This window comes from Gorilla gorilla, chromosome 20, assembly GCF_029281585.2.
Source record: "Gorilla gorilla gorilla isolate KB3781 chromosome 20, NHGRI_mGorGor1-v2.1_pri, whole genome shotgun sequence".
In the NCBI taxonomy this organism is placed as follows: domain Eukaryota; kingdom Metazoa; phylum Chordata; class Mammalia; order Primates; family Hominidae; genus Gorilla; species Gorilla gorilla.
This window is the reverse complement of record NC_073244.2, coordinates 56,626,869-56,643,935: the sequence shown is the minus strand read 5'-3', so window position 1 is coordinate 56,643,935 and position 17,067 is coordinate 56,626,869. Positions and strand designations below refer to the sequence as shown.

Sequence of the window (17,067 nt, the reverse complement as noted above, 5' to 3'; positions counted from 1 at the left end):
ATGCGAGCCGGGCTTTGAACTCAGCTCTCAACTACAATGCCACGTGCCTCTCAGGATCCCCACTCCCCAAAACACTCTCAACAGCTAAACATCGCCGTACGCTATTCAGGGCCCGGCCCCTTGACGCAGGACACAGAAGCAGTTGGAAGAGACAGGCCTGGTCCCGGGTGTTCCCAGGCTAACAGGCAGTGGCTCCCAGCATGAATGAAGGGACGTAGCCCAAACCCAACAGCTGCAGCCCCGGTCCCTGGAGGGCCACAGCCGCCACCACGCGGAAGGGAGGGCTGGGCTTTCTATCTACACAGATTTGCCTTTTCTGGACATTTCATTAAAATGGAATTGGAACTGTGTGGCCTTCTGCGGTTGGCTTCTCTTACTGAGCATAATGAGCATGAGTTTCAGTCCCTTTATACCGCTGAAGAGTAATTATAGGATGTGCTGCGTTGTGTTTGCCCATTCACCAGCTGACAGGAATTTGTACTGTTTCCAGTTTTTGGCTATTAGAGCTTGGATTTTACCTCAGGGTGACCAGCGGAGCAGGAAGGAAAGGCTAGGAGCAGAAGAGGGAGAGGGCAGGCCTGGCCGTTAGAAAGATCTTCGGGCCAGCAGATATTGGGCATGGAGATGCCACAACGGGCAGGGAAGGGGGCCAGGAAGAGGGCTTGCTGGCAGCTTCTTGGGGGGCCCCCCTCGCCCTGCTGCCATTCCGCTGCTGCTGGACGCACTGGGAGTCCCCGAGAGAGCTCCCAGTCCAGTAATATCTCCGTGTGGACTCCTCCTCCTGCCACCCTACTAGGCCAGGGGCTCTGGACCCCTGGTCTCATCAAGCACTGCCCCATTTTCTAGGGGAAGAAACTGAGGTCCAGGTAAAGTATGGTGTCTCCCTGCGACCAGGTGGCTGGTCCAGGGCAGAGTCTAACATCAGACCCTGGGACTCCTCTCTGGCCACTGTGCTGGGTGGCAGTGGGTTGCTGAACTGCGGTGCTGGAGGAAAGAAGCCGACAGAGGCCAGCCGCCAGCCTCCCCAGAGGTGAGGCCTGGTCCCTGCCTGGGCACTTCCTCCTCCTTGGGGGTGGGCACTTCCTCCTCCTTGGGGGTGGAGGCCTGGGAGGAGCTGCAGGGGATCAGCTGATGGCAGGTGCCCCTCTTGCAGACAGAAAGGGAGCTGTCTGACAAAGGCCCATGTGCTTGGTGACCCTGGAGCTCTAGTGGGGACTGGAGCTTGCCCTGCCTGGGAAGGCAGCCCCCAGGACTGCAGCAGCTACCCCAAGCCATGGACAAGCCCATGCATGCCCCGGTCTTAACCATTTGACCCCCAAAGGGCCCACGAACTTGAGGGGAGACACTTATCTCTTTATTTTCATGAATGGAACTGAAATTTAGCATTTCCTTCTTATTAACAGAGGCCAAAAGAGAGAGAGGAAAGAAACAGTGTTTAGCAGACCTTGAGACTGACATGAAAAGCAACGACAGATATTTTCCCATTGCATCAAGTTACTGCAGATTCTGAATGCCCATCACTACTCTGAGACTGAAGGCCTTATTACAGCTGCTGCTACATCCTATCGCTTCGCATGTCAATTCAGAGAGGAAGAGCATTTAGCTAATGATATTCCAACTGGCATCCTTTGCAATCCTATTTAATGTTTCACCTTAAAAATCATCATTCCAGGCCAGGCATGGTGGCTCATGCCTGTAATCCCAGCACTTTGGAAGGCTGAGGTGGACGGATCACTTGAGGTCAGGATTTCAAGACCAGCTGGGGCAACATGGCGAAACTCAGCCTCTACTAAAAATACAAAAATTAGCTGGGTGTGGTGGCATGCTCCTGTAGTCTCAGTTACTCAGGAGGCTGAGGCAGGAGAATCCCTTGAACCTGGGAGGCAGAGGTTACAGTGAGCCAAGATCGCGCCATTGCACTCCAGCCTGGGTGACAACAGCCAAACTCCATCTCCAAAAAAAAAAAAAAAAAGGAAATGCAAAATTGGAGGAACTATCAGAAGCATAAGAAGAATTCACAAGACACACAGAGCAGCGCTGCCCACGGACTTCGTGCCAGGCGCTTCATCCAGGAGCGCATCGACTCTGTGAAGCAGGGAGCCAGGCCAGGCCCACCCTAAGCTGTCCTGTGTGGCAGCTGAAGCCAGGGTTCAAGTCCTAGCCCCTGGCTCAGGAGCTCTGGAGCCACTCTCAACTCTCCACATTTCAGCTTCCTCAAGCTTTAAACGGGGAAGAGAAGCATAGCTGTTTTACAGGGCGGGTGAACTAACGGAACTAAATCGTTTGTGGAGAAAGTCCGGCCCGGGCCTAGCACTGTAAACGCTTAGCAGCAGCTTATGTCACAGCATCGCCAGCGTCCAGGATCAAGCTGGGGGTGGGCACCGCTGGGGCGAGGAGGCTGGCCCAGAGCTGGCTGTGGCATCAGGGTGGATACCACCATAACCCCTGACACAATGGCAGCTGGTCTCATGCACAAAAGTGCTTGGGATGGCACCTCTTCTTTTTTTTTGAGACAGAGTTTCACTCTGTCGCCCAGGCTGGAGTTCAGTGGCATGATTTCAGCCCACTGCAACCTCTACCTCCCGGGTTCAAGCGATTCTCCTGCCTCAGCCTCCCGAGTAGCTGGAATTACAGGCACACGCCACCACACCTGGCTAATTTTTGCATTTTTAGTAGAGATGGGGTTTCACCATGTTGGTCAGGCTGGTCTCGAACTCCTGACCTCATGATCCGCCCACCTCGGCCTCCCAAAGTGCTGGGATTACAGGCGTGAGCCACCGCGCCCAGCCAAGATGGTGCCTCTTCTTTGTTCCAAGAGCCTCTGGGTGAGCTTGAGGCCCAATTTCTAGGCTGGCAACCTTCACTCCCCACACAGCAATCAGACCACACCTTCAGCTGGGCACCTACAGGGTCTGGAACCAGGTCCGGACTTGCAGGAGTCACCACCACAGCCAGAGACCGAGGAGGTCACATCCGCCCAAGTGCTTACAGAAGCGCGGTAGAAATGCACTTCTACTAAAAATACAAAAATTAGCTGGGCATGGTGGTGGGTTCCTGTAGTTCCACGTACTCAGGAGGCTGAGGCACTCTCAAGTAGAACCGCTTGAGCCTGGGAAGTGAAGGATGCAGTGAGCCGAGATCGTGCCACTATACTCCAGCCTGGGCGACAGAGTGACTCTGTCTCAAGAAAAAAAAAAAAAAAAAGGAATGAGCACACCAAAACTAAGATTTTACAAATACTATTGCTTAGAAAAGAGGCTAAATGTATTCAAATAAAAAAGAAACCAATCTATTAATAAGAAAAAAGAAAGAGCAGCATGTGCAGATCAGAGAGGAAGTTCGCGCTGACAGCACTCACACCCGCCAGGCCCATCCCCAGCACTTCCAATGCAAATAAACACAGCTTCAATTCCCTGATCACTTCCATCACGGGAGTATTAGTATCCTCCCACTTTAGAGAGGAGACTGGGCGCATGGCTCACGCCTGCAATCCCAGCACTATGTGAGGCCAAGACAGGAGGATTGCTTTAGGCCAAGAGTTTGAGACCAGCCTTGCCAACAAAGCCAGTCTCTACAAAAAAATTTCAGAAAAAAAAAAAAAAAAAAGAGAGAGGAGAAAACTGCGGCATGGGGCAGAGGTGCGATAACTTGCCCAAAGTTGCAGGGAGAGCAGCTGGCTGGCCCAGGACGGGCCCCTACACATACCTGTCCATTTAAAATGGTGTGAGGAGGTGGCTAAGTAAGAAGAAAATGGCAGCGTGAAACAGCTCATGAGCAGGCGTGGGTCAAAATAACTGACTCTGGTGTACTGAGCACTAACCACATGAGAGATGCTACCCGAGGCATTTCACACCCAGTTCCTCAGTATCTGCACTCAATGCGGACTCACGAGGGGAGGTGATGGGTCCACCACGTCTGACCACAGGGCCAGCTTGGACCCATCTGACTCTGCCATGTCACAGCCCACATGACCCCATGATGGACATGGAAAAGGTCATGTGATGCCCAGTGTCTCCTTTAAGGCGGCAGGAAGCAGGTGATCTTTGTCAGTCACGGCTTCCAGGCAGAGTGACTGAAGTCTCATAAAGGGGTGGGTCCCCAGGATCCAGGGGAGCATAGCCACAGGACCCCTATTCCACAGGCAGGGCCAAACAGCCATGGCAGGACTGTAGTTCATTCAAAGGCTTTGGTGTAGGGCCTGGGCTGGAGCTCAGAGCCAGGTTCCAAAGGGAAGGGCTGTGCAGTGGTTAGGGCACAGCTGTGGCCCTCAGGGATGGGGCTGGGATCTTTGCTGTCTCTCTCACACACTCAGTGACCTTAGGTGGGCTTCACAGCATCTCACAGGTCCCACCTGAGATATAGAGTCTTGCAATATGGTTAAGAACGTGAATTCTGGGACGGGCGCGGTGGCTCACGCCTGTAATCCCAGCACTTTGGGAGGCTGAGGAGGGCAGATCATCTGAGGCCAGGAGTTCGAGACAAGCCTGGCCAACATGGTGAAACCCCGTCTCTACTAAAAATACAAAAATTAGCCAGGTGTCGTGGCGCATGCCTGTAACCCCAGCTACTCAGGAGGCTGAGGCAGGAGAATCACTTGAACCCGGGAGGTGGAGGTGGAGGTTGTGGTGAGCTGAGATCGCACCACTGCACTCCAGCCTGGGCAACAAGAGTGAAACTCCTTCTCACAGACACACAAAAAGAACATGAGTTCTGGGGCGAGACTGCCTGGAGTCAAATCCTAGCGCCCAACTCAAACTCTTGAGCGAAGCAATGTGACCCGTGCCTCAACTGTCTTATCCCTAAAATGGGGATGAGTGTAACTAACTCCCAGGGTCGTGTGGCGAGTGAGTGAGTTAGTAGGGTCCCTCCCTGGAACCAGTGCTTAGCACACACATATACATGCTCACTTGGTCCAGGGGTAGTGGCTCATGCCTGCAATCCCAGCACTTTGGGAAGCCAAGGCAGGAAGTTCCTTTGAGCCCAGGAATTTGAGACCAGCCTGGGCAACATAGGGAGACCTTGTCTCTACAAAAAACTAAAAAATCAGTTGGGCATGGTGGTGCGTGCCTGTAGTCCCAGCTACCTGGGAGGCTGAGGCAAGAGAATCACTTGAGGCCAGGAGTTCGAGACCAGCCTAGGCAACATGGTGATACCATCTCTGCCAAAAATTTAAAAATTAGCCAGGCGTGGTAGTGTGTGCCTGTAATCCCAGCTACTCGGGAGGCTGAGGCGAGAGGATCACTTGAAACCAGGAGTTCAAGACCAGCCGAGCAACAAAGTGAGACCCTGTCTCTACAAAACAAACAAAAAATACAAAAATTAGCACATGCCTGTGGTCACAGTGACTTGGGAGGCTGAGATGGGAGGATAGCTTGAGCCTGGGAGTTTGAGGCTGCAGTGAGCTGTGATTGTGTCGCTGTACTCCAGCCTGGGCAATAGAGTGAGACTCTCTTAAAAAAAAAAAAAAAGAAGAAATACATAACTGCTCCTTAGCTTTTACATTCCTGTTGTTTTTCCAGCATGCAGTAAATCCACCATGTGCACACAAGTATGTGGGGGTGGGCACGTGTGTGAGTGTGGGTCTCAAGGTCAGGGCTCAGATGCATTTGCTCAAGTCCAAGGCTCTGAAGGCCCATTAAGCAGGGACCAGAATTCAAGTGGCTGTCAGAGAGGAGGACAGGTGTGTTCAAAACACATGTGTTTGGGTGTGTGTGTATTTTCTACAAAGCAGGCATGTGTTGGGGATGGATCTGCAGAGGTAACGGCTTGGAATAAGAAGACCTGAGTTCCATCCCTGGCCTGCTGAGGCTGTGTTAAATGACCACAGCAACCTCTTTCCCTCCCTGAAAGGGACACCTGTGGGGTTGCAGGCAACAAGGGACGTGAGAGCACCCATGAAGTAGCTGGCACCAGTGTCACAGTGTGGCTTAGTCAGCAGGAGACACAAATGGAGAAAAAGATGATGATGGTGGTGGTGATGGTGGCAGCCACTTCCCGGTATCAGAAACTTACTCTGTGTAATGCATAGTGCTAAGCACTTTCTAAAAAACAAAGGGGTCAGGGTCTTCCTATATTGCCCAGGCTGGTCTTGAACTCCCAGGCTCCAGCAATTCTCCTGCCTCAGCCTCCCAAAGTGCTGGAATTACAGGCGTGAGCCGCCTCACCCAGCTCCTAAGTACTTTCCATGCACAATTTCACTTGGCCAGCTCAGCACCCCTATGATGCTGGCATAACTAGACCTCCACCTTATCAGGGAAGCAATCTGGGAGAAGAAAAGACACCTGCCCAAGGGATGGAGCCTGGAAGTGGCAAGACTGGAACACACCCCAGGACTGTCTTGACCTGAAACCAGAGCACAGCTTAACTCTCGGCTCCCTTGTCTGGCCTGAGGAGGGGGAAGGGCCGGGGCGGAGGCAGGGTGTGGGGAGCCCTGGGTGGGATGGTGAAAGGCATGAGCTCCAGGGAGAGATGCTGCTGTGCAGCAGCTGGCGGGCAGGGCCTTGCTGCTGCAGGGATGGGGCTCTGCCGCTCGCCCAGCAGGTGGCAGCCAGCTCCCCAGGGAGAGGATGAAGGGCAAACAGAGCTTGCCTCCCACTCCCGCCGGCTGTGGCCCTCACAAAGGGACAGAGAGAAACCTGACGCCGGGCATCAGGTGACAGGCAGAGAGATGTCTGTCTGGCATTTGCACACAGGTGCAATGGTACCCACGAGATGCAAGGACAGGTTGGGCATCAGGGGGCGGTGATGACTCACACCATCCGTGCCAGCCTGGAGCAGGGCGGGGGAAACAGACACAGTCATCCAAGTGGGAGTCAAAACACCAGGAAGCAACACTGTGCGGGCTGGGGGACACAGTGGGAGGGTGTCAACTCTCAGAGGAGGGATGGGGAGGGAGGAAGTCCAGACAAGCCTGGAGCAGGAATATTTAGGGCTGCTCCGTAACTACCATGCTACCTCTGGCTGGAAATGACCTTCCCATGCCCCAGTGTCCACCACATGAAATCGGAACGTCTGCAAGCCAGGTTCACAGAGCACCAGAGTCAGGAGGTCCTAGCTAGGGCCCAGGGGCCCAGATTTTAACAGGCCCCCATATGACTGTGATGGCAACCAGGCTCAGAATAACCACGCTTTGCAATGCAGGTGTTATTTTGTTATTTTGGAATTAACAGAAAGGAGCCAGGGTGAGCTGGCCTTGAAAGGAGTGTTCCCAGAGGCCCCACCGGGCTCAGGTCTGGGTCTTCATTCAGGAGGCCCACTGCGCAGTCCCTGTGCAAACCCCGTGGCAGGCAGCAACCACTGGGGCAGGCTTAAGTGTGACGGTGGGGGCAGGCTTAAGTGTGACAGTGGGAGCAGGCTCGGCGCCAAAGCACACCGGGAGGGGAGCACTGGGGATGATGTGGGACGGTGACCCAGTGGACCCTGGTGAGGACTTCGCTCTCATTCTGCAGGAGACCGGAGCCACTGGGGGCGAGGGGCAGAGCAGCGACAGGATGGATTCAGGCTCATGGGAGGATTGTATTCTGCAGGAGTGGGGTCCCCTGTAGTACTCACGGGGAGGGGACCTGATCGTGCAGGTTGGCAGTCAGGAATGGCACACCAGATTGCCTGTAAGTGCTCTTCCATCTTGGATGGTGACAGCCTCACCTGTCCCTGGGTTTTGGCAGCTGAGCCCCCGCTAGTGCTCCAGCTCCAAGAGGGGTTGTGGGACACAGGTGAGTCAGTGCCTGCAGCCCAGGCATCCCCCTGCTTGGCACCCTGCTGGTTAGGTCCTGTGCTGCCTGGACCCCACAGAAGCCCCCCAGCCACCCCAAGAGACATCCTTTTACTATCCCCTTTTCAGAGTCAAGGCTCACAGAGGCAAGAGTACAGACTAAAAGGCCCAGGTCTGCCTCGACTATTATTGTTTTTTTCCATATTAAACTTGTAGTTTTATTCAGGTTTGATTTTAACAAATGTATTGGGGAGAGAGACCGCAGGGAAGGGTAAAGCCCATGGGGGCAGGACCCCTCCCCCCTCCTCCTTTTCCCTCCCCATCTAAAGGGGTTTGGGGAGAGGCACAGGTAGGGCAGGGGGCTGGCCTTAGTCTGTGGGGGTGGTGCTTAGGGTATAGGACCATGGGGAACAGGAGACCAGACCAGGGGTGAGTGGGGAGGGCACAAGGACCATGTGCCAGAATCCACCGCTTTCTGATTCCAGATTGAATTAAAATAAATAAATAAGGCCGGGCTCAGTGGCTCACACCTGTAATCCCAGCACTTTGGGAGGCCGAGACGGGCGGATCACGAGGTCAGGAGTTCAAGACCAGCCTGGCCAACATAGTGAAACCCTGTCTCTACTAAAAATACAAAAATTAAGCCTGGCATGGTGGCACGTGCCTGTAATCCCAGCTACTCGGGAGGCTGAGGCAGGAGAACTGCTTAACCCAAGAGGTGGAGGTTGCAGTAAGCCGAGATGGTGCCCCGTGCACTCCAGCTTGGGCAACAGAGTGAGACTCTGTCTCAAATAAACCACAAGCATCGCCCACCCTCTCCCCCCAACCAGGGCTGTAGTGCGAGCAGGGAAAAGGATGGCAGCTTCACCAAGGCCATGGCTTTGCTTGTTCCTGGCCAAGGGAGCTAGGCGAAGGGCAGGGGCTCCCCGACATATTGAGGGGGTGGGAAAAAACAAAATAAAACATCAAATACATTGTGTAGGAAGAGTCCAGCCTACAGAAGGCCAGAGGAGGGGGCCTCTGCAGGCTCAGAGGATCACTGCTGCCACCACCGCCACCCTGGGAGCCAGTTCTTTTGCCATGGCCTTGACTGCAACAGCTGCCTCCTCTGTCATGGCAGACAGCACGGTGATCAGGGTCCCTTCTCCACAGCGGTACTTCTGCTCATCTCCTTGCCAAGGTCTCCTCTGGCAGACGAAGAAGGTCCTCTCGCACCTCCCTGCTGTCCTGGAGCAGTGAGGGGTACCTTCCTGGATGCCAATCAGCTGGGAGTCATTCCTTTTGATGTTGGGGACACCCACATTATAAGGTGACAGGCAGTTATTTTTATATTTCTTCCCAGTAAAGATGTCAATACCAACCAGGTGGACCTTGGCGCGGCCGTGCTTGCCAGTCTTCCAAGCAGACATCTCAAAGACCTTACAGGGCCAGCCTTTGAGCACCACAAAGCCAGTGTTACATAATGCTGAGCACTGCATTGGGAAGGAGGCCGAGGCCCCTGCATCTCTTGTCTCGAAGTCCAAATCATCTGCCATTTTAAGAGGCTTCGATTCCAATTCTCGCAAACACACTGACTCAACCTTGTCTTCTCGCTGCAAACCCAACCGCTGCCTCTGGGCCTGCTGCTGCCGCTGCCTCTACCACCCTGCCTTGACTTTAAACACACACAGCTGCAGGCATCCCAATATTTTGCTTAAATGATCACACTAGGCTCTGCAGCAACTACTCAACTCTGCCTTGTAGCATGAAAAGAGTAATAGATAGTATATAAACAAATGAGCCTGGACATGTGCAAATAAAACTTTATTTACAAACTCTGTCGGCTGGCCTGGGCTGTGGCTGCTGTGGATTGTCATTAGCTAAGCTCCATCAGAGATCCTTCCAGAAGGACATACAATAAACTAGGTGACTGTTTTTAGGAAGGTGAGCTGGCAAAGCCAAAGGAGGACAGGGAGAGAAACTTACTTCTCTCTATACACATTTTTAAAAATGTTTAATTTTATTGTTACATAATTATTATACATATTTATGGGGTACATGTGGTATTTCGATAAATGCATACAAGGATTGAGTCAGGGTAATTAGCATATCACCTCAAACATTTATCTTTTTTTTTTTTTTTTTGAGATGGAGTCTCGCTCTGTTGCCCAGGCTGGAGTGTAGTGGCACAATCTCGGCTCACTGCAACCTCTGCCTCCCGGGTTCAAGGGATTCTCCTGCCTCAGCCTCCCTAGTAGATGGAACTACAGGCATGTGCCACCACACCTGGCTAATTTTTGTATTTTTAGTAGAGACAGGGTTTCACTGTGTTAGTCAGGATGGTCTCTATCTCCTGACCTCATGATCCGCCCACCTCGGCCTCCCACAGTGCTGGGATTACAAGCGTGAGCCACCGCGCCCGGCCCAAACATTTATCACTTCTTTATGTTGAATCTCTGTCCACTTTTTTACATCTTTTGAATACTGAGGCACATACAGGTCTAGTCATAAGCCGCATAAAGCCATTTCAGTCAATGATGGACTGCATATGCAGCCGGTGGTCCCATAAGATTTCCCACTATATTTTTACTGTCCCTTGTCTATGTTCATATACACAAATACCTACCACTGTGTTACACTTGCCGAGGGTACTCAGCACAGCCACATGCTGTGCAGGTGTGGAGCCCAGGAGCACTAGACTATTCCAGGTAGCCCGGTGTGCAGTAGGCATGCCACCTAGGGTTTTTGTTTTTTTTTTTTTTGAGATGGAGTTTCGCTCTTCTTGCCCAGGCTGGAGTGTAATAGCATGATCTCAGCTTACTGCAACCTCTGCCTCCCAGGTTCAAACGATTCTCCTCCTGCCTCAGCCTTCCGAGTAGCTGAGATTACAGGCGCATGCCACCATGCCAGGCTAATTTTGTATTTTTAAAAGAGACGGGGTTTCACCAGGTTGGTCAGGCTGGTCTCAACGTCCTGACCTCAGGTGATCCGCCCATCTAGAACTCCCAAAGTGCTGGGATTACAGGTGTGAGCCACCAGGCCTGACCAGGCCTAGGTTTGTGTAAGTCCACTAGGATGTTCACATGACCATGAAATCACCTAACGACGCAGTTCTCAGAATGTGTCATCATTAAGTGATATAGGACCGTATTACTACACAACTCACACATTAAGGTGAAAGAAACCAACATCACCAGCCCCTGAGCAGCCTGGCCACAGGCCGTGCTCCTGGTGACTGTGCTGACTCAGAAGGCTCCCATTCCTGAGGCTTCCGGCAGATAATCAGATAATCGATAGGACCTGGTCACTGCTACATGCACAGGGATGGGCAGGGTGGAGAGAGAAGCTGGGAAGAACCTGGCTTCAAGCCTGGGTGACTGGATAGCTGGTGGGGTCCCAAACCAGGAAACACCACAACACATGGAAATAGAGATGTCATTTTCTTTTAAGAGCATGGAGGCAAGTATTATTTACATAATCTCAAAAGAGAAAAGAAACACTTATTGTGGTATTTTCCAGAATTCTCAAGCCGGGGAGGTAGGGCGAGGGTGCAATAAAGTCACACCTGGAAACCAGGCCTGAGCTCTTGTTCACGACAATAAATAACCACCAACATGGCAGGGCCCCATTCCCCCACAGCATGGGGGCCTCGAAGCCAGGTGCCTGGGTTCCAATCCCTGCTCCATCGCCAACAGCACAGAGCAGTGACTGCCCTGGGCCTCCCTGCTGCATCAACAGCACCTTCCCAGGGAGGGCTTGGTGAGCTCACCCAGCCTGGCACTCAGCACCACAGGGCACACAGGAAGGGCCCCTGTCCCTGCCCTCCAGAACCGTATGTTACAGTTGCTGCCACCACTCTGTGCCTGCCACATGCACCTACCCCACAAGGGGGCACCATCACCATCGTTCCACCTCACAGGCTCCGCAGGGAAGGTCCCAGTTGGGAGTCTCATGGCAGGTGGGTGACCGGCCCATGTGGGACAGCGTCTCAAGGAGCAGCCTGGGAATCCGGTGCTGGGCCTCTCTGCAGGACTCTCCATGCTTGTCAGCCCCCACGACTTGGGCACCATCCACCCCTATCTGGATGGTGGGCTGCACACCCTCGGGAAGGAGCCTGGGGCACAGGGGGTGTGGTCCACCTTTCCTGAAGCCTGTGCACTTGCAGCAGCCCCACAAGTAGAGATTTCAGGTCAAGTGAGAAACTCATCCCACAGGGAGCTCTGCCTTGGCGTGGGGTCTGGGAAAGTACGAAGAGGTCTGAGGCGAGAATGGCCCACTTCTCTTCCTGTCTTCCCCTGGGTGGACCAGCCTTGGTCACCCAATCTCTCTCACCCCAGGACCCTGGATAGGCCTCTTCACGTTACCTTGACTCCCCGCTGTCCTCCCCAAAGTTTCCAGGAGTGGATAGGTGCCCCGTCCCACAACCTCTGTTACAGTGATCGGTCAGGGACAGGAAGGTTACAGAGCCAGCCACAGCCGGTCCTACGCCCTGAGATGGAACTCTCAGGAAAGAGGAGCTCTCTTCCCACTAGGGTGGTTAAGACTGCATCCCATTTCTAGAGCTACTGGCAGCCATCCCTGCACCCATCAGGAGGGAACAGCCTTCCGCGAATGAAGCCAGCTCAGAGGAAAGCCAAGCTCAGATATTTTATTTTTTAGATGGAGTCTCGCTGTCGCCAGGCTGGAGTGCAGTGGTGTGATCTTGGCTCACTGCAACCTCTGCCTCCCAGGTTCAAGCAATTCTCCTGCCTCAGCCTCCTGAGTAGCTGGGACTACAGGCACGCGCCACCACACCCGACTAATTTTTATATTTTTAGTAGAGACGCGGTTTCACCATGTTGGCCAGGATGGTCTCCATCTCTTGACCTCATGATCCGCCTGCCTCGGCCTCCCAAAGTGCTGGGATTACAGACGTGAGCCACTGTGCCCGGCCAAGCTCAGAGATTAAAGAGATATTGTTTGATAAAGAGATATTGTGCCTGACACCACACTATTCAGGACCCTTCAGATCCATAAGACAACAAATCTCCTCTTTTTGCTTCAACCATTCTGCCTCAGGCTTTGAATTTAGGAGAATTCCGTCTTGCCTCTCATCTGGTAAACATTTCCCAAAACCTATTTTTTGGGGGGTCCCCATCTGTCGCCCAGGCTGGAGTTCAGCGGCTCAATCATAGCTCACTGCAGCCTTGCACTCCTGGGCTCAAGTGACCCTCCCACCTCAACCTCCCAAGTAGCTGAGACTACAGGCACGCCCTACCATGCTTAGCTAGTTTTTTTTTTTCTCTTTTTATGTAGAGACCGGGTCTCAGTATGTTGTACAGGTTGGTCTTGAACTCCTGGGCTCAGGTGATCCTCCTGCCCCAGCCTCCCAAAATGTTGGGATTACAGGTGTGAGCCACCAGGCCCAGTCCCCAAAACCTACTCAGGCCAAGCTCTTTGCTGGCACTGGGGAGACAGGGATGGCTCTGAACTGGTCCCTGCCCTCCAGGGGTTCTTGTCTGGCAGGGAAGGAGCACACAGATGATGTGTGAGAGCGAGGAGGGGGCCGTGCACGCACTGGACTGAGGAAAGGCCAGGCAGACAGGTAGAGTCAGGTCTCAGGGGCCGCCTTTTAGCCTTGTCAAAAAATCTGGACCTCTCTTGGGAGGATTTCTAGGATCACTGGGGGAAAAAAAAGAAAACAAAAATAGACAATCTGGACCTCTCCACTCATGGGGCACTGTGCTCTGGCCACACCCCAAATTCTTCCCGTCCCCCGAAGGGCCCGGTGCTTCCCAGCACCTCACATTCTCCCTCCCCTTTACACATTACACGGTACATGCTCTCATTGCTTACTACTTCTTCAATTCTCAGCTTAGGGATGCCTTCTCCAGGAAGCCCTCCCTGATCCCCACGGTAGGTCAGGCCCCACCCTCTGGGCTCCCTGTCTCGGCCCTGTCCCCTCTGAGTTGTCACCATCTGGAGACCTGTGTGTCTCCCCCACTGGACTATGAGTCCTAGGAAGACAGCATGGGGTGGTCTGTGGTCCACACTGTTACCCCAACATTGCTCCACATGGGGCCAGGCACAGAGAAGGGGCCAAGACACGCACGGAGAAGGTGAGTGAGCAGACAGAGGAGAAGCTCACATCTGGCCACTGCAGTAGACCCTGAAGGTAGATGGGGATGTTCTGGCCAGGAAGGGCCCGGTCTACTCCATGCTTAGGAAGATTACTGTGGGGACTTGGCCCAGTGAACAAGGAAGCCTACAGGCAGGGGAGAGGGATGCCAGGGCCTCAAAGCTGCAAGAAGCTACTCATGTAGTGAAACACGCTCTAAAATTCTAAAACATGCCCTAAAGCATTCCCTGCACAGAATGGTGCAAGCAGCTCTTTACTGAACCCCTTCCCTACCAGGCACTCTGCCAAACACTCGATTACTGCATTTAATCCGCATCATAATCCTGCAGAGTAGAATTTCCAGCCTCTACCACGCTACAGAGGGAATGGTCTTCTGAGGCCACACCTGTGGGAGCGGACAGAGGGAGGTTTGAACCAGAGCTGTCTGTCCTGCATCAGTACCCTGAAGCCCTCAGGCCCCGGCTTCAAACCGGACAGACAGGTTGTGGGAGCCTAGAAATGCAGCCTTCTCGAACTTCAAGACAGGGAGGCTGCCAGAGAGACTGTCTTTCTCTGCTGGGTTTCCAGGATGTGGAGAGCGGGTCCTGCCCTCAGCAAGGATGCGCTCGTAGGTTTCTTCCTGGTGCCTGCAGGAAGACCCAGCCTCCAGAGGCCCTTCACAGGTGCCAGTGCTGGGCGGGAGAGGTGTGGGCACCTGGTCCAGCCTGGGGTGCACTCACCCCTGGGACAGCCCCCAAATGCCTCCAATAGGCAGTGGCCCAATCCCCCACAAGCCAGCTCTGTCCCAGAGCCTTCTGCACAATCAGTGAGACAAATCCAGGGGCAGTGGCAGAACAGCATCAAGGCTATGATGGAGGGAGGGAGGGAGGGAGGGGACATGGAGGCGGGGAGGATGGCCAGGCTGGGATCAGCTGCAGCGGGAGGCATCTGGAAAAGTCTCAGAGATGACAAAGATGCAAAAGGCGTCTCTGGCAGAGGGAACTTTGTGAAGAAAGTGCAGGTGCAGGAGGCTGCCTGATGCATCTGGCAGTGAGCTGCACAGATCGGGACCTGGAGTGTGAGACGAGAGGGGTCAGCAAGGAGGCTGGAGGGATCAAGGTCCTGCTTATGGAGCATGGGAGGCAAAGCATGCACATGGGAGAGCTGCATGGCCAGACCTCACTTGGGGGTGCTGGGGAGGGGCTGCTACAGTCATTGAGGTCCTGATCCTCGCCAGTGGCAGAGCCATCTGGACACAGTGCCTCAGGGTCTTTGCACCTGTTACCCCCTGCCCAGAGCACCCCTCTTCCTCACACCCCAACGGCTCCTTCCCTCCCTGCCTGCAGGTCTTCACTCCCAAGTCACCTCCTCAAAGGCCTTCCCTGGCCACCCTCCAAAAAGTCAGCCCCTTTATCACTATGAATCCCTGCTTCCTTCTCTAGGTGGCACTTCTCATGACCCAGCAGGAAGCGTACTGATCTGTGCATTTATGCTATAATGAGGGGAGAACTCTTACCCCTTTCGTTAACTGAAATATCCCCAGAAGGGTCTTTACTGGGCACACAGTAAGTGCTCAATAAATATGTGTTGACTGAAGGAACAGGAAGGTGGGGCTGGGGTGGGTCTCTGGAGTCAGCACAGGTGTGAGTCCCCAGCTCAGACAGGGCCAGCTGGGTGAACTCAGGGAAGGTCTCTTCTTGTCTATGGCAGGCTTTTGGGTGCCCTGCACTCAGGCAGCGAAGGTGTGCACGTGATGAGGTCACCAATGGGTGTGCTCAGCCCAGAGCCAGCCTGGGGCAAATGCCTTCTACGCACCTTCACTAGGTGTCCAGTTCCGTCCTCTGCTCCCACAATGCCACGGCCTCAGTTGGGGGGCAGGGGAGGGACAGAACCACACAAGGCCTCCTGGGGCCTGAAATAGGGAGGAGGAGGCAGAAGAGCACCCACAGAGCTTTCCGTGGGAACCCCACACCCCCAAGGCCTCGCTACCTCTGCGGATGCGCTGCTGCACGTCTCTATCCCTGCAAAACCACACGTCTACACTGCCCACGTGGAGACCATCCTCACTCCCGCCTCCAAGCCCTTCCCCAGGCTGCTCCACACAGAATCAGAGTCTGATCAGTCATGTAAGCCCAATGCAGTGGGCTTCCCAAGGGCAGGTATTTCTCAGGGGAGTATCTTTACTGAAGGGGGCCCCAGGGCAGCCTGATATGTAGTCAAACCCAGATCTCTAAGTCCAATCCTGGAGCAACCACAGAATGACGCCCGTGGAGGCCCCAGCACCCCACCGCGGGCATCCAGAGGCCCCTCAAGAGCAGGGCTCACACCAGCCCCTGGACTCCCTGTATACACTGCACATAGCTGCCTACACACCTCTCAGGTCCTTGCGTGAGGACCCTGTATATTCACTGCGTGGCACTGGTCAGGTTTCCTGGGTAGAAAAGGCTCTTCCTGCCTCTAACCTTCTTCGTGTATTTGGGGAGCTCCCTACCTAGGGAATCCAGTGGCCTCAATCCCGCCCATGCGAGGGCCCAGCTGTCCTCCTGCCTGGTGACATCCTCCCCACACATTCCCTTGCTACAAATCCTGCAGGGGTCTGTTTCTGGGCTTACAGCCGAGGGCCATGGCTGACACACGCACTGCCTCCCATGGCAGGGAGACAGATGCCCTGAGGAGGAAAGTCCCTCATTCCAGAGTGTGAGTGTGAATGCAGGTCTGTGCTTCTGACCCCCTCTTCCAGCCACTGCCATGCATTTCCCAACAGTAATCATCCCCACGCTCTCCCACCACTCCTACAATCCCCAGTTGCACTCAGCAGAGAGGCATGGGGGAAGAGAACAAACACTGCTTGGGGCCCTTCTACCGCGCTTTACCAGTGGAGCCGTAACTTTGCGCCCACTCCCAAAACTAAGCGATTGACAAACTCGATCTTGTTTCCACTTCCTAACGGCCCTGAGAAATAGAAATTATCTCCCCAACTTTCCAGAGGAGGCTTAGAGATGAGAAAGGACCTGACCAAGGACATGGTTCCCTCTCAAAGGCAATTTGGCAAGACCAGTCAAAAGTACAAATGTGCGGGGCACAGTGGGTCATGCCTGTAATCCCAACACTTTGAGAGGCCAAGGCTGAGGCAGGTGGATCACCTGAGGTCAGGAGTTGGAGACCAGCCTGGCCAACATGGTGAAACCCCCGTCTCTACTAAAAATACAAAAATTAGCCAGGTGTGGTAGCGGGTGCCTATAATCCCAGCTACTTGGGAGGAGAATCGCTTGAACCTGGG

The 17,067-nt window shown here is 53.9% G+C and overlaps 1 protein-coding gene and 1 pseudogene across 2 annotated transcripts in view; both read right to left on the bottom strand.

Annotated features, from left to right (window-relative positions):
* PPP1R37 (protein phosphatase 1 regulatory subunit 37) overlaps positions 1 to 17,067 on the bottom strand; it is a 55,156-nt gene that overhangs the window by 9,561 nt on the left and 28,528 nt on the right. The gene's annotated exons all lie outside the window — the stretch shown is intronic.
* Positions 1,996 to 17,067, bottom strand: part of LOC134757688 (eukaryotic translation initiation factor 5A-1-like) — a 32,138-nt pseudogene continuing 17,066 nt past the window's right edge.